Genomic DNA, 8,510 nt, shown 5'->3' with positions numbered 1-8,510 from the left:
AGGACTCAGAAATGAAGTACACATCGTGCTTCTTGGTACCATAGAGCAGATCCATACAGAGACCAGGATATGGGACCAAGCTCTTGGCCATCTGCACAGCCAAAGGTGTAGAGCTCACTCCTGTGTGATGGATGTCAGGGTTGAACCAGAGCTAGAAGCTGAATCCTCAAGTTCTCACTATGAGTGATGTTATGTCTCTTTGCCAAAAGTCTTTGAGCGGGTCTGGGGCAGAAATCACACGGGACTCTTAACAAATGCTTTGGGCGAGATTTCCTTTCTCTTCCTTCTCACTCCACAGGATGTCTTCAGCTTAAGTCAGCCTGCAGTGACTAGTCTCCACCACCAGCACCATGAGCTGGTCTCCAGTGTAGGAGCAGTGTTAACATTTAATTATTCTTTGATTTTATTGGTTTATGTCTAGCAGGATGCTAAAAACTGGAGAGGCTCCTTCTATCTTGTCTGTGTCTTTTGTGCCATCCTAGCAGATCTCAGGGCTTAGGGAGGACAGAACTGAGCATCTACCTGCAGCACTAGGTCTTATTCTTTCCTTGTTTGCAAAGTATCAGTGTCTGTTGTCATACCTGAGAAATCAGCAAAGACATAAGATGGAGATGAGAGTCTGCTCCTACTGCTTACTCAGGAAAAGTTCCCATCAAGTGAATTGGACATTTGCCTGAGTGAGTGTTGCAGGATTCGGCCCATATGCTTCTCAGCTCTTATATTTGCATAGTGAAGAATATGCTTACAGTACAGTGCCAATAAAACAAAACTATATACAGTAAGCACAGAAAAATCAAGAGCACAGTTAAGACCATTTACAAACAGCAGCTGAGCTCTGCAGCTGACATCCAGGTTTATAACACTGCCAGAGACCATGCTTTGTTATGGGTAATGTGTACAAGGCAATTATTTATAGGCAGTTAGATGGGAGGTCCTGTAAGTGTATTCTCTGTTCTTTCTTCCTTAAGCTTATTATTTTCTTTCTCTCTGAATTGTTTATATTTTAACTCTGTTAATGTGTCTTTAGAAAGAGAAAGAAAGAAAGAAAGAAAGAAAGGAAGGAAGGAAGGAAGGAAGGAAGAAAAAGAAGGAAAGAAAGAAAGAAAGAGAAAGAAAGAAAGACAGAAAGAAGGATAGAAAGAAAGAAAGAAGGAAAAAGAAATAGAAAGAAACCATGAAAGGAAAAAAAAGGAAGAAGAAATGAAAAAAAAAACCATGGAAGGCATTTCAGGAGACATTTTTCATGGAGGACCCCTGTTCTTCAAGTGAGTGCTCCGGTATTGTACAAACACAGTGCATACACCATATGCAGCCATCTCCAAGTGAGATATCTATTCATTCATTTTAATGAAGTAGAACAAGAACCTTTTTGCCTCCAGAAATTACAAAGATATCTTATGAAGGAGGAAGAAGATTTGCATCAGGAAGGTGCATATCGTGTAAAGAAGAGTATAAATTGTCCAGAGGATCAAATTACTCTTTTCCATAGACATATTTTCTTCTCGAAATATCTAAAGCATGCTTTTATTTTAATCCACGGGATAGGAGAGAATACTTCTTGATCCACTGTATATGACAGAATGGCCACAAACAACTGTAATGCAATACATCTGTACAACAGGCTCTAAGTATATTACAAGAAACTCCAGACAATAATTACTCTATTACTGCACTGTGACTTCACATCCAATTTTGCTCACGCACCATACAGAATGGATGGAATAGATGACTTTTATATTTTTAATAATAATGAAATGTTCAGGATTTGATATAGAAACTTGGCTACCAAGGTGATAGATACAAATAAGACCCTATTTAGAATAGCTGTGTGAATGGGAAAAGCTATTAAATTCCTATGAAATACTTTATCAAGTAATATTTGAGATCAAATGAAACTTGGAAGGCCAATACGCAGTTATAGTCAAGGCATTATCTCATTGTGAAGGAGACTTTTTCTGACGAAATCTGCTGTTTTCAGCAACTGTGTAATATATCTTTATTCTCTGGTAAGGCCACATATTTTGACTAACTTCGAATGACTCACTCTAGATTTATGTTTGTGCAATTGCAAAATTCATATGAATAGACGCATTCACGTGCTAGTTGCTCTTGGGAAACAAAGAGTCAGTTAATTCACTCTTAGACATCTCTGGCCTTATGAAAAGAACACGTCTGAACTGGAGACGCCTCCTTTCTCCTTTGACAACAGTCTCTGAGACAGCAAAATAAAACCCTCCACTTCCCAACGCCTTCCACTCATGCATCTTCTTTCCCCAGATTGAACCAATCATTGACCTTTGAGATGGCAAAATAAGCACATTATTGTAAGTTCACAAGCAAAAAGATGAGCTTGTGGCAACAGCGCAGCAGGTCTGACTGAGACTACTGTCTCTTACACACGTATTCATCATTTATTAATCTCATAGGGCTCAAACAATCCCAATGAAACCTCAGCATACAGGTAAAGAACATCAAAATTTCCTCTATCCCATGCTCAGACCACCTCCATTCGAAAACATGCCACTGTGCATGAACAGGGAGCGATCAGCCTCTGCTCCCATTTTCTGCTGTTACCTCCAGACAAATTGTGTTAGTTTTACAGGCAAAATCTAGTTTGTATTATTGTTTGCACTTCAGAGTCAATATGGATATGGAAGAATAAGCTGAGATATATACCTTGTGCATCATTAATAATAGTGCAGCTTCTCCGGAGCTACAATACAATTCCCAAACATTTTGTTTAATAGTAAGCAATTTATCATGTCTGCTGTATCACAATCAGGTGGTTCAGTATCCCCCATTTACAAGAGGTGCTGTGCTCCGCACCTATTTGTACTGCTTACACTGGGGCAGATTGACAATCTGAGTGCTATCTTTCAACCTGGAAAATCCAGGTTCAATTCCCTGGTGTGGCAAAAAATGATCCAGGCTTCAGTATTCTGTATATAATATACAGATAAAAATACTTCCTTACTTTATCAGATGCTGTGAGGATAAGTGCATTAAAGTCTGCAAGTCCCACCAGTACTACAATAGCCATAATTATCTTGAATAGATACATGCAGTGCAAGTACGGCGATATTTAATACATATCCTATGTGTATAAACCATGAGTCAGGGCTGATACAAACACAAGCTATGCTAAGGAATTAAAAATGGTGCTTACTTGCATGCTCTTCCCCAGCTTATGCTCCATTAAAATTTGTATATCACAGACCAGATTCGTTTCTCACTCACGATGGAGCACGTCTCCCAAAGTCAGTGGTTTTATCCCAGTTGTGCACTTATGTAGGCAGGAGCCCATTGTCTGGGTTGAGCCACTCAATCTGCAAGAGAAAGAATGAAAGGGCTCCAGTGTGTGAAGTCATTCATTACAATTTGGAAATCAGTGGGGTTGCTGGAGGTTAAGCAAGGGCAGAAATTGGTCTTTTATCATTCAAATGCCATAGGGGAGAATAATACATATATATAAAAAAGGCAAGGGATCTAATACCACACATCCCTTCTCATTTTTCTTTCTTCTCTTCATTTCAAGAGGTCACAAAGAAACAATCGTGTACATTTGTAAGACCAGATGCAAAATTCTTTCACAATAGAATTTCATAAGCAAACAACTTATTTTGGCTGTCATGAAGCTCCAATGAAATTTTTATATGACCTTTGTATATTTTCAGATAAAATAAGATTATTTTGATTGCTATGCCACATAAGGAAATTTTCTGCAAGAACTTCAAACCGCGAGACATAAAAATACCTCTCTGAAGTCGGTCAAATTTCTGAAATTTGAACCAATTTTTTTTAAAAGCAACTTTTACAGAGGAAAAAAAGAAAGAAATAAGACTGATTACAGATCTTTTGATATTGAAGGCACATCAGATTACTGGAAAATGTAGAATAAAAGTTGTTCTGAAATGCTCCAGCAGCTTCTGTGCTTGCTTTACTGCTGTACTCTCAGCTGTGATAACTACGCGGTATCAAGAGCACAAGAAATTTTTGTACAAATTTAAATAAAATTTTAAGTAACACTATTTATTTTAAAAATGCTGAGAGTGATCTTCGTTTCTGCAACATTTTATACTCTCCATGTCAAGACTGCTTCACCCTGCAGGAAGCATCCACAAATAAGGAACCAGACACCAGATAGACCCAGCGCTGAGGAGGACTCAAAGCATCCTTGCTTATCAGCACCTCTTCAGACAGGAATTCGGGTTCAACCAAGGGTTCTCCCCTCTTTCCTGGGAGAAATCTGGTAACGACTACAGCTGATTTTGCTCTCCTATCGATTCTACATGTGATAACCCCCCAGACTACGTCATTTCACCTTTCTCTTCCTTTGCACTCCCCACCTCTCATGCCAAGGGGTAACTGAAAGGGGATAAAGGATGTTACAAAGGTGAGGTGCTACAAAAACTACCACCTTCATCCAAGAAGGTAAATGAAATGAGTTTAGACTGTTAGACAATGATGAGTGTAGCAGGGACCGAACAGCTAAAAATTGAACCTCTTTTGTACACCTCTACTACTAAGCCCTGAAAAGGGGTTGCAGAGGTTGAAGTTTTATTGTAGCATTATCGTATTTAATAAGTACAGCATTAGCAACTGGTGTTTAGGCAGTGGGTTAAGGATTTGGTAGATAGCAGATTTTAAAATAATCTTTTTTTCTCGTCTGAAATCCCCAGATGTAGGCTGTGTTGCCAGTTAGATTTGATCATGCCTGATCCAGTAATTTCCAGTGTGCAAATGGGTCAGAGGGTGGGCTCAGTCATTTTCAGGATCAGATGCTACAGCCTTAATATGCTATTAAATTTATCCTATTGGGCTGGCTAGAGAAAACCATCAGAAAAGGTTTCCTGAGCCTATTGTGCTGGATTAAGGAAAGTCATATGAATGCCTTTAAATGGTAATGCACAAAGGAGTAATGGAGCTAATGAGAAATTTGCCTTCCTTTTCCTTTCCCTTTCAAATGAGAACCTACCCCAGTCTGCACTCAATCTACCAAAGGCAAAGCAAGACTTAATCTCGCACCTTCAGAACACAATAAGGCATTTACCTTACCACTGTATCGCTCTGTATAAGTGCCTGATGCACAACATCAGTTTTTAAGGGCATAATCCCCCTATCCTATAACTCCATACTATTAGCCTTGAGACCCAATGGCCTCTTTTCCTAAGAAAATAAGGCTTTTACAGGAGTGCTGTCTGTCCATCTGGCTCCCCATCTGTCAGTCCTGCACCCAGCAGTATATTCTAAACCTGGTGGCTAATTTCACCTCATTCTCTAGAGGGGTGAAAGCTTAAAAGATAAAAATATCCCACATTTTATGAAAATCAGTGGTGCGAGAGAAGAGAGTGACAAAGGATAGCACACTTGAGTGAAAGGCAGTGGTATAAGCTCGTTAGCTAATTGCTCAGCTCGGACTGCCAGCTGGCCCGTCGATATGAGCAAACTGGCCAGCTCAGCTACCTGTTAACAGCTTCTTGGACCTCTGCACAGTGCATCTGGCCAGCCAGCATAGCAGGAGAGGAGACTTTTGGGGAGGGAAGATGTGTATACTAAGTTTGGCAAAAAAATAGACATGGGGACATGGTGAGGGCTGAGGTCAAGGAGAACGTGGTTTTTTTGACATAGGTGGAGCAAAAGGATGGTGGATGTGATCTTTTTTTGTGAGAAACATTTCTGGTTGAAATTGGTGTCAGAGAGATCTGTTTGTTCCTTTTGTGCTCAGGGATACAAACGGACTTCGCTTCTCCCGTGAAAACCTTTGGGGCCCTGGGCAGCCTCACCTAATGGCTGACAACCCAGCCCACAGCAGGGGCTGAAATTAGATAATTTTTAAGGTCCCTTCCAACTTAAGCTATTCTATGATTCTACAGTTCTATGATTTTATCTTCAGAGCCCAAAAACAACCACTCTTTTCCCCATTATCATCTACCATGATCTATTTCGATGATTACCAGCAGAGAATAGTTAAGGGAAGAGCATGAAAATAGGGCATGACCAGACAACAGACTGCAAGAGGTGCCCTACTGTCCCCTTTCCACAACCAATAAAGAGAAGAACCAAAAGACAGTTGGAACATTTTAAATATTCAATTTAAAATGTTTTAGTATGGGCATGCAAGTAAATTTGGTAGTGTCCCAGCCAGAGCATCCAACCTTCACATCCCCATAGCCCTGAGAAATGCGTGATGATGGCATTTTCATGTGCAGTTATGAAGTGGTGCAAGCAGAGATGCTCTGCTCACCTTCGTGCTCAGGCACCGTGCTCAGCAGTGAATTACTGCCCATGCATGGTCCAACCAAAGAGAGTGAAAGTCTACTTTTGGCTTGGACCCACCATTAGTTAAGCAGATTTCACCTCTGTTCATCTTTCAAAGACATTTTAGCATTATTTAGTACCATCTCTGCTCCCAGAACACTTTTCTTACCCCTTACGTTCCCTTCAGTGTTTAATACACATTCACTCATAGCACAAAACATGAAGTACAAGACTGACACCCGAAAAGTCAGCTGAATTCAGGATTTCAGAAGCTAAGGTGCCCAAGCCAACCTAGCGATAAGATATGTGGTAAGCAAACCCTGTGATCTATGCAGATAGCTTAAGCTTCTGCAGTGCTAATTGCGATTACAACCTTAAGCTAATATTTGAGCCTTTCTTTTGAGCAAGGATGTGTAACAATTAGATTACAGGATTTGTGGCATTACATAGAGAGATAAAAGCAGCAGTTTTGTCATGGGCTGTGGTATTTTGTTTGCATAGAGATAACAGCAGTAATGATAATATTAATAATAACTATCCGCTTTCGGTCCAAAGTCTGTTTTGAGGTGCATCAGACTAGATCTAAAATAAAGCTCTTGCCCGTGGAAGATGGTATCCTAATTTTTTTCAAGCTGGAGCATGTAGCTCACGAGGCATTTTGCTGTTGCTGAAGAGCGCAGCATGGTGTGCAATGAGCTCTGCCTACTCACAGTTGTAAATGGAATCATAGACTCACAGAATGGCTTAGGTTGGAAGAAGCCATAAAGCCCATCCAGTTCCAGCCCCCTGCCATGGGCTGGTTGCCCCCTGCCAGATCATGCTGCCCAGGGCCCCATCCAGCCTGGCCTTGAGCACCTCCAGGAATGGGGCACCATTTGCAAAGCACGGTCTGAGCTTGGGCACTTCTCTATTCTCATGTCCAAAGCATTGCTGAGAGCTCCAATGGCACTTATTGTGCTGTCATTCTGATGACTGCATCACAACTCTGGCAATGAAAAGAACTCTGTTATTTTTGCTATCTATGAACCTTATGCTTTCCTTTCTCCCGCAAGGAATGCGTGTGCGTAAGTGAAAAAACAGTATGTTCGAATCTAGTGATAAAGTAGAGCATGGAAGAAACAAACAAACAAACAAACAAATAGTGCTAAACTACAGAGAAAAAACAGTTTGCTACAGTGGCATGCCTGATATAATGCGTGTTATATTGTAACGTGGCCTGGGTCAGCATTGTTAAAACTTTCTGCAGTGCATGAAAAAGAAAAAGCATCTTCTTACGCATATTTTGGGAGAATATTTTTCTATTTCACACTGCCTCTTTTTTTCTTTCTTCTCCCAGGCACCCAAGGGGAAAAAAAATCACCCCACATCTACATCAACAGCCAGGTATCCTGAAAAGCTGTAGATTTCCTTGCCTTGGAGGTAGGTCAGCTTACACAGTTGAGCATTTGCCCCCTCTGGAAGGCAGAATCAGTCCCAGAAAGCAAAGGAAAAGTGTGTATCCACTGAGGTATACTGAAACTACTATAACTGCATTAAAAATAGACATCTCCGATAGCAGTGGTTTTAAAGCATCTCACAGCAGCTGGAAATCTGATCCCATGGACACACACAGAAAACAAGCAGAGCAACTTAATAAAACGAGACAAGTTCCCTGTTTAAGCATGCCCTCATTTGGTCTATCAGAGATACATAAGAAAACTAAAAAACCCAGGGAAGTAGCCCGATAGGATGATATTTCTTCTTACCCATAGGCACCAAGGTCCTTTCAGACAGCTGCATCCTGCAGACTGTTGATACTTGCTCGGAAACTTAAAAAACAGGTTTTAAGCAAAATTCTTTGGAGAATTAGATCCAGACTCAAGAGGCTGAAAGCATCACTTGAAACAGGCAGTTTAATTTATTCAAATAAAAGCCACATAGCTCAAGGACGGGTAAGTAGGTAAATAAGCCATCACCAGCTCCTTCTTGGGAAAGAAAGGCACCGTGAAAAGCCTGCATTAAAGTAGATCTCCACGTCGGAAATGAAGGAGCCTCAGGTATAGACATTTGATTTATTTTTTTCTCACTGTGGCACAGGGGAGCGTGCACTGGCTCAACCTGTTGTAATAGAACATGTGGGTTGCTCGTTGTTGCGATGCTATTGCAGCAGCCTCTTCATTAAAAGAGGCTGTGGCGTTAGCAGCAAGGATTAATTTCCTACTTACAAAACCAAGGCGTCACCAGTGCTGGCATTGTTCCTTGCTGCTCTTTTC

The sequence above is a fragment of the Numida meleagris genome, chromosome 1 (assembly GCF_002078875.1).
Source record: "Numida meleagris isolate 19003 breed g44 Domestic line chromosome 1, NumMel1.0, whole genome shotgun sequence".
NCBI lineage: Eukaryota > Metazoa > Chordata > Aves > Galliformes > Numididae > Numida > Numida meleagris.
This window is presented reverse-complemented; position numbering follows the sequence as displayed.